The sequence below is a fragment of the Ascaphus truei genome, chromosome 10 (genome assembly GCF_040206685.1).
Source record: "Ascaphus truei isolate aAscTru1 chromosome 10, aAscTru1.hap1, whole genome shotgun sequence".
In the NCBI taxonomy this organism is placed as follows: Eukaryota; Metazoa; Chordata; class Amphibia; order Anura; family Ascaphidae; genus Ascaphus; species Ascaphus truei.
The window spans coordinates 19,627,069-19,640,472 of record NC_134492.1 but is presented as its reverse complement, the minus strand read 5'-3'; the positions used below and the strand labels follow the sequence as shown (position 1 = coordinate 19,640,472).

General features: G+C 47.0%; 1 protein-coding gene across 3 annotated transcripts in view; it reads right to left on the bottom strand.

Annotated features, from left to right (window-relative positions):
* PTPRF (protein tyrosine phosphatase receptor type F) overlaps positions 1–13,404 on the bottom strand; it is a 534,777-nt gene that overhangs the window by 319,778 nt on the left and 201,595 nt on the right. The window contains exons 1-2 of one of the 3 annotated variants that reach the window (XM_075616082.1): positions 8,777–8,945; positions 6,675–6,827 (exon numbers count right to left, since the gene is read on the bottom strand). The exons of 1 other annotated variant lie outside the window; for it this stretch is intronic. The gene's annotated coding sequence lies outside the window, so the exon portion shown is untranslated. Of the gene's footprint in view, positions 1–6,674; positions 6,828–8,776; positions 8,946–13,404 lie in introns of those variants that run through there. One more of the 3 variants, XM_075616080.1, reaches the window with a different exon arrangement.

Genomic DNA, 13,404 nt, shown 5'->3' with positions numbered 1-13,404 from the left:
GAATAAGGAGAGTGAAAGGGGGGCTCTCTAAACCCCTTCACTGCAAGACCTTGCTTTGCATTTTGTGCACAAGGGTTTCAGTTCTAATTTCTAGCAAAGAAGGAGGGGGGGGGGGTCACCGTGGTGGTCCTCTCCTCCATGTAGTAACAAAGGAGGGAGAGGGAGTAGGTGGTATGATACCTTGTATTGGACCAGCAAGTAGGAAAAATGTCACAAACTTTTGAACCTCTCGGGGTCCTTCATCAGGTATGGCATAAATACGGAAACACTATTATTATATGCAGTGTATGTACGCGGGATATCTGGTTACATTGGATCATTCCCATTGAGCAATGCTTTTTGCAGTGACATAAGCAGCACGCTACATCAGAGGTTCTCAACTCCAGTCCTCAAGGGCCACTAAAAGGTCAGGTTTTCAGGATATCCCTGCTTCAGCAAAGGTAGCCCACCTGTGCTGAAGCAGAGATATACTGAAAACCTGACCTGTTGGTGGCCCTTGAGGACTGGAGTTGGCCACCTGTGCACTGCATGCTTAAAATGACACGTAAAACTCATTTACAAATCACATATTTGAAGTTCTGTTCTCATCAACTCGTCTGTTGAGCAGCTTTGTTTCAGGGCCCTCTGGGATCCAAGCGAATCATGTAGACCTGCTAATGTCATCAAGGTGCTACAAGATCAGAATTCCTTTCCCGTTCCTAACACAAATAAATGCTTCTTTCTACAAGGGCACATTTAATGGAGCACATCTAAGTTTTAGAAGTAGCATTCCACCTCTGATTTTACCATCATGATACAGTGTGTGTATCCTTTAATACTCTAAGATGTTAAATTAAACTAACATTCCTCTTGATACATTATTAGTGTTGCCAGGCGGCTTCTCCACAAATACTGGACACAATGGTGGAAGGTGTGATGCGTTCGAGACACACACACACACACACACACACACAGAACCACAACCACCCACCCCTCTCTCACGTCTCTCTGCTCCATGTTGTTTCCTCCTCACCTTGGCCCACCTCCAGGCTCCTGAGACCTCCTCCTGATTGGCTGCATTAACCAGCAGCAGCCAATCAGGATGGAGGAAGCTGCCCAGCCCCTTAGCAACAACCCTGCGCGGGGAAATCCCGCGGCCCCCCAATCTGGTCAGGTCACTATGTTCAGAGAGGTAATACAGGACATATATGTCCAGTATTACCTCTAATTATTTACTGGACAGTGTCCAAATACAGGACAGTACAGTTCAATACTGGACACCTGGCAACCCTATAAAACATTATACAAAATGCATTGCTTTGATGCAGGTGTCCTATCTAACTAACCCCCACCTTTTTTTGTACAGCTTGAAAACTAGGAGGCCTTTCTATTTTCAGCTACGGGGTCACCCCTGCTCCCAAGATATTTACTAATGCAGTCACCAGGGGTACTTCCTTGTTTGTTTTTAAAGGGATTTAAAAGGGCGTTAAGCAGGAAGTCGCAACCAATGACGTTGCAATATCCTATTGGCTCACAGAATTTGGCCATTTTGATTTTCAGGGGGTCCCTGGAGATGAAAATAACGCTGCATCTTTGGCAAAGGTTTCTCATCTTTTAAGGACAGCGGAAACCCTTTAAAACCCAGCCCGCTGATACTATATATGTTAAAATACTATTGCTGTGGTTGCACTTATAATATTGTACCCAGCAACTTTCCATATTAAGAATGATATATATATATTACAGTGTAATATTTATTAACCTCTGAAATATTACATTAAAAATACAGTAAACTAAATGTTTATATACCAAAGAGTATATGTGCCATTCCCAGCAATGTCTTGGGGAACTCCTGGTACCCCCCTGTTGCATAGAATTGGACGGTAGATAAGAACCTCTTTGCCCACTGTGTTTGCCCATTTCCCAATCGACTTTCTTTCGTATTTAGGATAACCTTATGTCTATCCCAAGCGTGTTTGAATTCCCTTCCTGTATTAGACCCTACCACCTCTGCTGGGAGGCTATTCCACCAATCCACTACCCTATCGGTAAAGAAGTACTTCCTCACATTCTGCCTGAGCTGCCACCTTCCAGCGTCAGAGAATGGCCTCTGGTTTTAGCACTTCTCTTGCTTTGGAATATGCTTCTCTCCTGTGTTTTGTTGAACCCCTTTATATATCTGAAAGTTTCTATCATATCCCCCCTCTCCAATCTATCCTCTAAGCCAGGGGAGCTTTTTCAGCTGCGCCCCCCTGCCTGCTCCCCCTTGCTCTCGCGCCCTCCTCACCTTCCTCAGCAGCGTCAAATGACGCTACGGGGGTCACGTGTCGTGACATCACACGACCCGTTGCCATGCAGATGGACGTGTGACGTCACTCCGCATGGCACCGCGTTGCCATGCCAGCAGCTCTTCAGAATCCCGGTGAGTTGCAGAGGCCTCATGCGATCCCCCGGCATTTAATTTAAATGCCTGGGGGAAGAGCGCGGGACCTCTGCAACAGCCCGTGCCCCCCCAGACAAATCTCCCACCCCTCCTGGGGGGCGCACTCACCAGTTTGCGCACCACTGCTCTAAGCTTTACATATTATTGTCCTGTAGTCTTTCCCGGTAAGTATTATGCTTTAGATCAGTGGTTTTCAACCTTTTTTTGGTTAGAGAACACCAGAATTTGATTTTGAAATTCTGGGGAACCCCAACCCTTGAGCCCTGTCTCTTGCCGCCCCCCCCCTCCCGTCTCTCTCCCACTACGCTCCCTCTCCCCCTTGCGCGTGTGCATACCTCCCATTCACACACACACACACACACTCCCACTTACATTCCCAAACTCTCCCACTTACACACACTCCAACACACACACACACACACACACACACACACACACACACACACACACACACACACTCCCACTTACACACACACTCTCCCAGTTACACACACACACACAACACACTCTCCCAGTTACACACACACTCTCCCAGTTACACACGCACACACTCTCCTACTTACACACACTCTCCCACTTACACACACCCTCCCACTTACACACGCACACTCTCCCACACACACACTCACACTTACATTCCCAAACTCTCCCACTTACACACACTCCCACTCACACACTATCCCACTTACACACACACACACTCTCCCACTTACACACACACACTCTCCCACTTACACACACACACTCTCCCAGTTACACACGCACACACTCTCCCACTTACACACACTCTCCCACTTACACACACTCTCCCACTTACACACACTCTCCCACTTACACACACCCTCCCACTTACACACGCACTCTCCCACACACACACACCCTCCCACTTACACATGCACACTCTCCCACACACACACACACACACATACACTCCCACTCCCTCTCACATACACACACACACACTCTCCCACTTACACACACACACACTTTCCCACTTACACACTCACCCCCTTACACAAACTCACACTCTCGGACCAGTTCAGGAGTGAAGCTCTTGGAATCTGTCCCCCCCCCCACCCCCCTCCCTGCGAGAGCACACGCCGATCTGAGCAGGTAGAGAGAAGGATAGCAGTGAGCCGCCGGCTGCTGCTTTGCTCCTTCCGGAGTTCTGCTCTCCAGAACAAAACACAGTGCTCTGCTCTAGGTAAGGTCTCACCACTGATCTATAAAGTGGCATAACCTCTTTCTACCGATAATTCTTCCTATACAACCTAACATCCTGCTGGCTTTCCGCATTGCTTTATTACATTGCTCGTCTACTTTTAAGTCTGCAAAAATAATGACTTACAGGTCCCTTTCCTTTGTAGTAGTTGACATTATAGTGCCATTAATCCTGTATTCTGCCTTTTGGATATTTGTGACCCAAGTGCATTAGTTTGCACTTTTTGGTATTACATTGTAGTTGCCACACTCTTGACCTTTCCTCCCATCTACCTAAATCATTAGTCATTTTGTTTACCCCCTGGAGTGTCAACCTTGTTGCTGATCTTTGTGTCATCTGCAAAAAGGCAAACTTTCCCCTCCAAACCATTTGCAATGTCACTAATAATGATATTAAAGATACTCCACTTGTTACCTTCCCCTTCTCTGAATGTGCTCCCTTTAACACAGTTTTTGGTTGCCTATCCTTCAACCAAAGTCATAACCATTCTACCACCTAAGGCCTGGGTCCCGCTGCATCCGGCGGCGCGCGCGGCGGCGGCGTGCGCATCACTCACCAGACCGGAGTTCCTTCCGAGCCAGCCCCAGTCCCTCCTACCTGCAAGGCTCGCTATGCATTGTGACGCGTCAGCCGGCAGGGGATACACGAGGATCGTGATCCCAAGCGGCGACGCGTCACGTGGTCTCGCAGTGAGCCAATGAGGAGGGGAGCTGTCTGGAGCTGGAGGGAAGTCTGTGCGTCTCTGCAGCCGTGAAGCGCCTCACACTCCAAGAGCCCCCTGCCCCCTCCTCTCTGGTTCCCGTTTCGCAGCCTGACCCTGCTCCGAGAGGGGGGGCTCCGAGAGTGCGAGGGCTACGGTCACTGCCGGAAGCAGTGTCAGGGAAATATATAGAATATATATATATATCTCCTGCTTTTGCTTGGTGTTTGCAAATAGCTTGCGTTTTGGCCCACCCCTGTCATGGCCCCGCCCCCCGCCACATTTTGACCATGCCCCTCCCCCCCGTGCCGGAAAAAGTTACCTGCAGACCGCAAATCGCGGTGCAGTAACTTGCACGCGCTTGCGTTTTGGCCCACCCCTGTCATGGCCCCGCCCCCCGCCACATTTTGACCATGCCCCTCCCCCCCGTGCCGGAAAAAGTTACCTGCAGACCGCAAATCGCGGTGCAGTAACTTGCACGCGCCGCCGGCAAGCAAGGCAGCCGTGCGGGCGCGTGCAGCGGGGCCTTAGCCTTAGAGTCCAATCCCAAGCTCTGCAACTTACTTATCAGTCTTGTCAGTGGGACAGTGTCAAATGCATTACTAAAGTCTAGGTAAGCAGTAGATGTAGCTCGACCCTGGTCCTTAGTCACTCTAACAGTTGGATTTGTTTGACATTATCTCCCCCATTAAACCCATGCTGTAGATTTGAAAAACACTAGTGTACTGTATAAAGCCAGAATACTGGTTTAACTGAGAAAAGGTACCACCATCCACTCCCTTTCAGCGCTTAGCCTTTGCACAACAGAACAAAAACATTTGACTTGGAAGACAAGTTCCAACCTGTGGTTGCTGTATTTCAGCCCCCACACACACAGACTGACTGGGGAGCTGTGTTTTTGGATACGAACCCAACACATTGAAAGAGCAGGGCGAATGGAACACTGGAGCAGGTAGGAGACATAAAGATTATGATATAATGTGAGGCTTTCAGAAAAAGGCTACCCTATTATCAGGCTGCACAGTGCAGAGCCCAAAATGACTATGCACGTTTCACTGCTATAAATCTGATTTACTCCCACGGTGGTCACAGTGGTTGATTTGATCGTGTCTGATTGAATCTTTAAATTCAAACCACATGAAAACTCTGTTTTCATTACTGTGTTTGTATCGCAAGTACTTTGATCACAGGACGGGTGCAGTTGGGCTGCTGTTTGCGTTTGCTGTGTCCGCTCCTGCGTGGGTCCAAGGTCTGCAAATTCCACGGCCGTTTACTCGACCTCTCTCTTTGGTGGTACATTTGTCTGGCCCAGCGCTCACGCCGCACATCCATCTGCTACTGAGCAGCGAGTCAGACAGGACTCCCAATGAGATTACCCCTTGAGTTTTGCTTTGCAATGCATTGCAAACCCCACTGGCACTCACAGGCTAAGCATGATTCGGTGAGAAGTAACCTTTTTGTCAAAAGTGCAGGCCCAGGTACAATGACACTGAACTAATGGTAGCAATGTCTCTCTTTTTTTTTAATCCATTTTGTTTCTTTAGAATTTTATTTTATGCATCGGATAATGGGATACAGAAAAAACAAAGGGAAGGGTGCTACAGAAAAAAGAGGGGGAGGGAGGGTTACATAGTAACGTAAACACATCTTAACACAAGGGATACACTTGATATTTCTAGTATGGTATGTGTATAGTATAGTCTGTTGTAATCTAGAACTTTGTAACAGGAAATCACATGCACATCGGGTGATTATGAAGTGTGTTGCAGACTATTAGATCAGTGTTTGCCAACCAGGGTTCCGCTGCACCCTGGGGTTCCATGAGAGGAGTCCAAAGGGTGCAGTGGGAATTCCCCGATCTCCCAAATCAGGGAGAGAGCAGGTGCTAAGGGGCTGGGCAGTTTCCTCCATCCTGATTGGCTGCTGTTGTGTAATGCATCCAATCAGGAGGAGGTGTCAGGAGCCTGGAGGGTGTGGCCAAGTAGTGGAGAAAGCAGCATGGGCAGGAGACAGATGAGGCTGTGTGTGTCTTACCTGTGTGTATTTGTTCTGTCCTGTTGTGTGTGTGTGTGTGTGTGTGTGTGTGTGTGTGTGTGTGTGTGTTTTCTGTGACTTTCCCTGTCCTGTGTCTTCTGTCACTGATTGTCCTGTTGTGGGGGTGCGTTAGTAACTGAACATTGTGATTAGGGGTGTCCCGAGAGAAAGAAGGTTGGGAACCACTGGATTATATGGTGGATAGGGGGTGAGAGGAACATAGGGTGTCTTTATAGGATTATGGTTATAACATTTTCTAAATCATTTTTTAAAGTTGATCCTGGAAAGATTTGTACCGGAACGTGAGTGGGCGTTACTGGCCTTATAATTGCCACAGTCCTTCCTCCTCATTTTCCTGTCCTGATTTACCACTTGACAGGGAAGGGATGTGGATATGTCTGAAGACTTCATCACTGGGATGGAGTCAATTCCATCCTAATCAGTCTCGGCTGTAAATTAAAACAAAAGGAATATTTGAAGACATTAAAATATATTTTAAAAACAGTTATCTGATTTTGTTTTATTTTTAAAAAGCGGAGGGGGGTGGGGAGGGAGGCAATCACTGCGATTTAACCCATTAAACACATCACTGCCATTAATTTAAAGGGGTCCTCAGTGAAACTGCATCTTATTAAAGGAGAAATTAAAGCAGGCTGTATTTAAAAAAAAAAAAAATGTTTTATTTACATAGAATTGAAACAGGGGGTCTCCGAGCTGAACCCCATCAATTTCAGCTATGGGGACCCCCTGCTTTCCGAGATACTAAACTCCGAAGGGGGTTGCAGGTATCTCCTGCAAGTTTAAAGCTCCAGCATCCCGTGGCCAATAGGAAGCCGCACCGGATGACGTCACGTCTTCCTATTGGCCCACAGAGTGCGGGAGCTTTGAAACTCCGCCGTTACGTGAACCCTGCTAGAGCGGTGGAGCGGCTACCGGAACCTCCTACCGAGGTTGGTATCTCCGGAAGCAGGGGGTCCCCGGAGCTGAAATGAATGGGGTTCAGCTCCAGTGACCCACCAATTTAAACCTATGTAAAATAAAAATAAGGGGAAAAACAGTATCTTGGATTTTTTTTTTGTTTTTGTACATTAATGCGTTCAACCTTCCTGTGCAGATACATAGTAAGAGGGAAAACGTAAACGAAACGACTTCAAAGAAAAATAATAATTGGACATTGCTTAGTGCCGTATTCACTGTACTGCAATTCTCAATCTCGCTGTTTAAAGGTCACAAGCTCCTAATATTTGGGAAACCAACGCATATAAGCAACACCTGCAAATTCCATTCATGACGAAGGCAATAATACCGATTGCTACACTGTGCAAATACACTTTGCTAAACTGTGAAACACATGTACGTGCTGAACCACTGTAATAATGAGGTGATAACACAGCCTACATTTATAAACTGAGACTGCAACTTCTCTCATCAACACCCACGGTAAGTAATTTAACCCCATCACTGTCAGAAGATTTTATAACTAGTCGCTCTTCATATACTGTGTGCACGGCTGCAATACATATCTATCTATTTCATGCAATGACCCCTTGCCTTGTGTATAGTGAAGCCCAAGATGTAGAATACAAGCCTGACAGTTTACCGCACCACAGAGCTAACAATCTAATTTGTATCACAATATGCACAAGGACAACGGGCCATATTTACTAAGTGGTGCTATGCCAAGACACCTCATGGCCCATTCACTTGAATAATCCGGTATTTGATGACATAGCTATTGAAAACAATGACACTGAGTGTGAAGCAGGGGAACCGGGTTCAATTCCCGGTGTCAGCTCCTTGTAACCTTAGGGTAGTCACTTTATCTCCTGTGCCTCAGGCACCAAAGTCATAGATTATAAGCTCTATGGGGCAGGAGACTCAATGTGGACATACTGTCAGCGCTATACAATAAAAAACAATTATAATAACCCCTCTTTATTTTACCTCAGATTATATGGCCTATCACTGAGGTGGTAGCTTAAATCCTATGGGTTACACTTTAATTCTTATAATGTGTGGTACATGTTGTGTGAGACTGTAGTGACTAGACACAACACAGTGGTAATGAATTATAACAAGCTTTATAAACTCATGTAGCTATAATTTGTAGTGTTTCATATCTCATATGAATCAGTACGGTGACTCTTAATCTCAGAATCACTCCATACACATATATACTTAAACAAATTATACCAACTGTGCGATCGCTGCGCAAACAAATAATAACTTTTATCTCTGTCCGGCCTCCCAATCAGGGATACTGGCCTGTAGATCCTGGTGTGCTAGCACAATCGTTGGTGCTCATAAACTGTAAGTGTGGTGCAGGCCTGGTGCTTCACAAAGACCAAACTGTGATGGCAATATAACTGCAGTTTATATCCTTTGTGGGTTAGCTCACCCACTCCAAACTGGTGTAATTCCTGCACAGCTGGGCCCCTTAATTTCTCTCTGTAATAGCCTCTGTCTGCCAGCTTCCCTCTGCACTGTCAGGTCCTTGTCTTTGCTCGGCCCTGCTGCATGCACTGGTCTAGTGGGGCGGGGCAACTCTCTCTCTCTCTCTCCAGTTCCCCACCCTCTCTCTCTCTCTCTCTCTCCAGTTCCCCCCCCTTCTCTCTCTCTAGTTCTCTCTCCCTCTAGTTCTCTCTCTCTCTCTCTAGTTCTCGTTCTCTCTCTCTCTAGTTCTCGTTCTCTCTCTCTCTCTCGTTCTCTCTCTCTAGTTCTCGTTCTCTCTAGTTCTCGTTCTCTCTCTCTCTAGTTCTCGTTCTCTCTTTCTCTCTCTCGTTATCTCTCGCTCTCTCTCTCCAGTCCTCGCTCTCTCTCTCTCTCCAGTCCCCTCTCTCTCTCTCTCCAGTCCCCTCTCTCTCCAGTCCCCCTCTCTCTCTCCAGTCCCCCCCCCTCTCTCTCTCTCTCTCTCTCTCTCGTTCCCTCTCTCTTAGGGGTTCTGCATGGACTCTCTGTGCAGGATGGGCCTGCACACCCTCACTCCCTCACCTCCCTTTCCAACTGTCACCAACTGTCATTCCAATGGCTAAACAGTCACATGGTTCAGTGGAATGTAATTCTTAAAGGGGCCATGTCCTGTGCTGATAGCAGACACAGGGGGTTTACATAACAAATACATTAATTCGTTCCTGAAGCCACAAATCTCTCTGCAAGATGAAGAACGGCGCAGTATATTCGAAACTCAGGTGTCTAAGAATATGAAATGTGTTCATGCAAATATCCTTTATACATCATCATCAGCCGTTTCTTTCCACATGGGAATACTTAACCAATGTGACTTTTAAACATCATTATCTCTAATACACAGTCTGAATTTATCATTACTAACTTCTAAAATGCTGCACTGCCAAATGTGTTGTCACCTTTTCAGGCTGAAATGTTAGACGGGTGAGGCATGCCTGAAGCCAATTAACGTTCCAGCATACCATGAAAGGTAAAGTGCGCACTTCTTCACAGAGAAGGATGTAAAAAAGGGGCCATTTAGCATGCATGCTATTGTGACCATACTGTCTTTTTACCACACACACACACACACACACACACACACACACACACACACACACACACACACACACACACACACACACACACACACACACACACACACACACACACACTACGTCAATAGGGCTTGTGACTTCCCTGGTACATCATTAGGGGTAAAGAGGTGCATACAGTAACTGTTCCAAACGCATTCGCAATATTTTGCGGCTTCCCTCCTCCCTCCCAGATTTGATTCCCTGAAAACGTTTCGCAAAGCATCAAAAGGCTAATAATGTTGTGAAATTAGTAAGATTTTAGTAACATATCACCAGACTTTGAGCAACAAATTGCATTTGCCCTGTAGATCAGGAGGCCAACTACAGTCCTCAAGGGCCACCAACAGGTCATGTTTTCAGGATATCCCTGCTTCAGCACAGGTGGCGTACAGTCAGTGGTTCAGTCATTGATCGAGCCACTGACTGAACCGCCTGTGCTGATGCAGGGATATCTTGAAAATCTGACCAGTTGGTGGCCCTTGAGCACTGGAGTTGGCCTCCCCTGTCTATATGATCTCAGTAATAAACAAATCTATTGAACGCAAAGAATGTGAAAACAACAAATCAAACTAAATTGCGATACAAACACGTTGTCCAGGTAAATAAGAATTTCAATCAGATTTAGAACCATGCAGCTGATTATGATAGATCAATTATGATCATTCTTCCTAGTATTGTACAGGTTATTAAGAATTTTAATCAGTGTTAGGACCTGTGAATTATGGTCATGCTTTGGAGGGGCTCACAGGCTTACAATGCTTTGGCCAAAGTGTTAAACTAAATGACCCTTTTATTCAAGAGATATATAGGTATTTCACTGTGTATTTTTGCCATTAGATATAGCACTGGGCTCTGTTTGTGTCTGTTTGTACTAAATTGCGATACATACTGAATAAATGCTTCGCGCATCGCTTGCGAACCCTGACTATCAGCGGTTTTGTTACCAAGTCAAAAAGGCCACATTTCGACTGGTTCGCGACCTCATAAAAATGTTTTGCACATCGAATTTTGTAGGCACAAGGAGTCTCTGCCCCAAAGGGCTTACAATCTAATTTTGGTAGTATAGAGAAAGTCTCAAGAAGAGGTCACAAGAAGAGCTGACACTGACTGGGGTTTGTACCAAGTTCACTCTCTTCAAAAATCGAGTTCTCAACTACTCCTTATATATAGTGAGGAGTGGGGTAACATTCTGCTAACCATGTAATAGCTCCCATTCAAATGAAGGGGTTACTGCCATATTACCTATGCACAGCCCCACTACTTACTATAGGGAATAGGGTCAAAGACTCTACTTGACCTACAGTTATACTTATACCTACAACTATAGTATAGGAGAAGGGGCGGCTCAGTGAGTGAAGACACTGACTCATTAACAACGACACTGAGTTTGAATCAGGCAGTCTGGTTCAATTCCCAGTATCGGCTTCTTGTGACCTTGGGCGAGTCACTTTATTTCCTTGTGCCTCTGGCACCAAAAATTTGATTGTAAAGTAGGGTTGCCAGGTGGCTCTCCAAAAATACTGGACACAATGGTGGAAGGTCTGATGCACACAAGACACAACTGTAAGGATCTGCGCTGCGGGTATACCCGCGTTCAGCGCATCTTTACCTTTTTCCTAGGCCATTCAGGCTCCCCGGCGGCAGTCCCCGCTCCTGGAAGCTTCCCCCGCACCTCCTACCCATGTGCGTCAGCCCTACGGCGCGCGCGCACCCAAGCTGCTATTGGTTGGCGCCGGGCGCCTGACTCCGCTGACGCGGCACACGCTCCTTGCATTCCGCCGTTCGGGTCCCGTCAGCTCCGCCTCCCCTTCTGTACCTGTCCCTTCCCCTGTCCGTCCCTCTGCTCCTCCCCTTCTTCTCTCTGCTCCTGGATCCTCCGGTACGCCCCTTTCCCATCTGCCTTGCCTCCCAGGTCCTCCTTCACTTTCTGTCCCTTCCCTTGTCCGTCCCTCCGTTCCTCCCCCTACTCTGACCACTCTCTTTGCCTCTAGCAATACTCCTCTACCTTGGCCTTGCCTAACTCACTCCTCTGTTCCTCCTCTCACTCCCATTGGTTCCAAACTTTCACACTCTGCTCTCCTATTAGGTTCCTCTTTGGGCCGCTCCTCCGTCACTCCCCTTTCTCTGATTGGTCCCAGCCCCCTATATAATCCCTCTTCACCATTTCCTCTTTGCTCTGCATAGCTTCTGTACCTTGGTGCTGTCTGCTGTTGCCTGGCCTCTCTTGTCTTTTCAGTGCTGCTCCTGTCCCTGGAATCTTTGCTGACCTCCCTGGATTTGACCTTTGCTTTGGACTCTACTACGCTGCTCTCTGGGACCCTTTGGCCCTTGCTTTGGACTTCTACGCTGCAGACCTCTACAACCCTTGGACACGGCACACGGACAAACTACTACCCTGCTCTCTCCAACCCACGACCCTTGGCATACGAACTTAACCCTTCTACGCCGGAGCTGTCAAGTACGGTATCATTTACATTCTGTTTACCCGGACCACCTATGCTACTACCGCACTCCGGCCGTGCCCCCGTTTGCTGCTAGGTGTGTGGTTTACCCTTTCCACCTCAGTCCCGGGGTCTCGTCTGGCTTGTGGGCAGGCCGAGCGTTACAACAACCCTCTCTCACGTCTCTCTACTCCACGTTGTTTCCTCCTCGCCTTGGCCCCACCCAAGGCTTCTGAGACCTCCTGATTGGCTGCCGCTGGGTAATGCAGTCAATCAGGATGGAGGTAGCTGCCCAGCCCCTTAGCAACAGCTCTGTCAGGGAAATCCAGTGGCTCACTAAGCCGGTCATGTCACTATGTCCAGAGAGGTAATATCGGACACATACATGCCCATTATTATCTCTCATTTTTTACTGGAAAGTGTCCACATACAGTCTAGTTCAATACGGGACACCTAGCAACCCTAATGGCTCTACGGGGCAGGGACTGTGTCTGTAAAACAACAATTCCTATGTGTTGCATACCGCACACTATACTGTAATTGTCACGTGCGTTGACTCCCATTGGGAGAAAAGCGCTGTATATGAAATAAAATTATATTATAGTCTCCTCCTAAGCCATTTGTTAAATGCCCCTTGACTGCTCACGGTGGCTATTCCCAGCACTTACTAGCACTCTTATTACAGCATTAATAGAGTTTGGCTTCTGTGAGCTTTGTGGCAATCTGGCAGTCATTTCAATCCATCACTGTAACCCAGTTTCTATGGCTCAATATCTAACAGAATATGGAACAAAGATGCTGACAGCAGGAATCCACAGAATAGGAACAGCAACTTCTAAGGGTTTCTATAATTGAGGTGGGAGGGGGGGGGAGGGGGAGCTACGGTTGCTTTTGAAGAATTTGAACCTATGACTTACTATGAATCCAAACTTGCACGGATATTTAGGGCTAGCCTTAACTGCCCCTCGTATATGAATAATCACTTAGTTACTTTATGGTATTCGTAAGTACCTTCCTGCATTGAAAATGTGTGATTACAATGG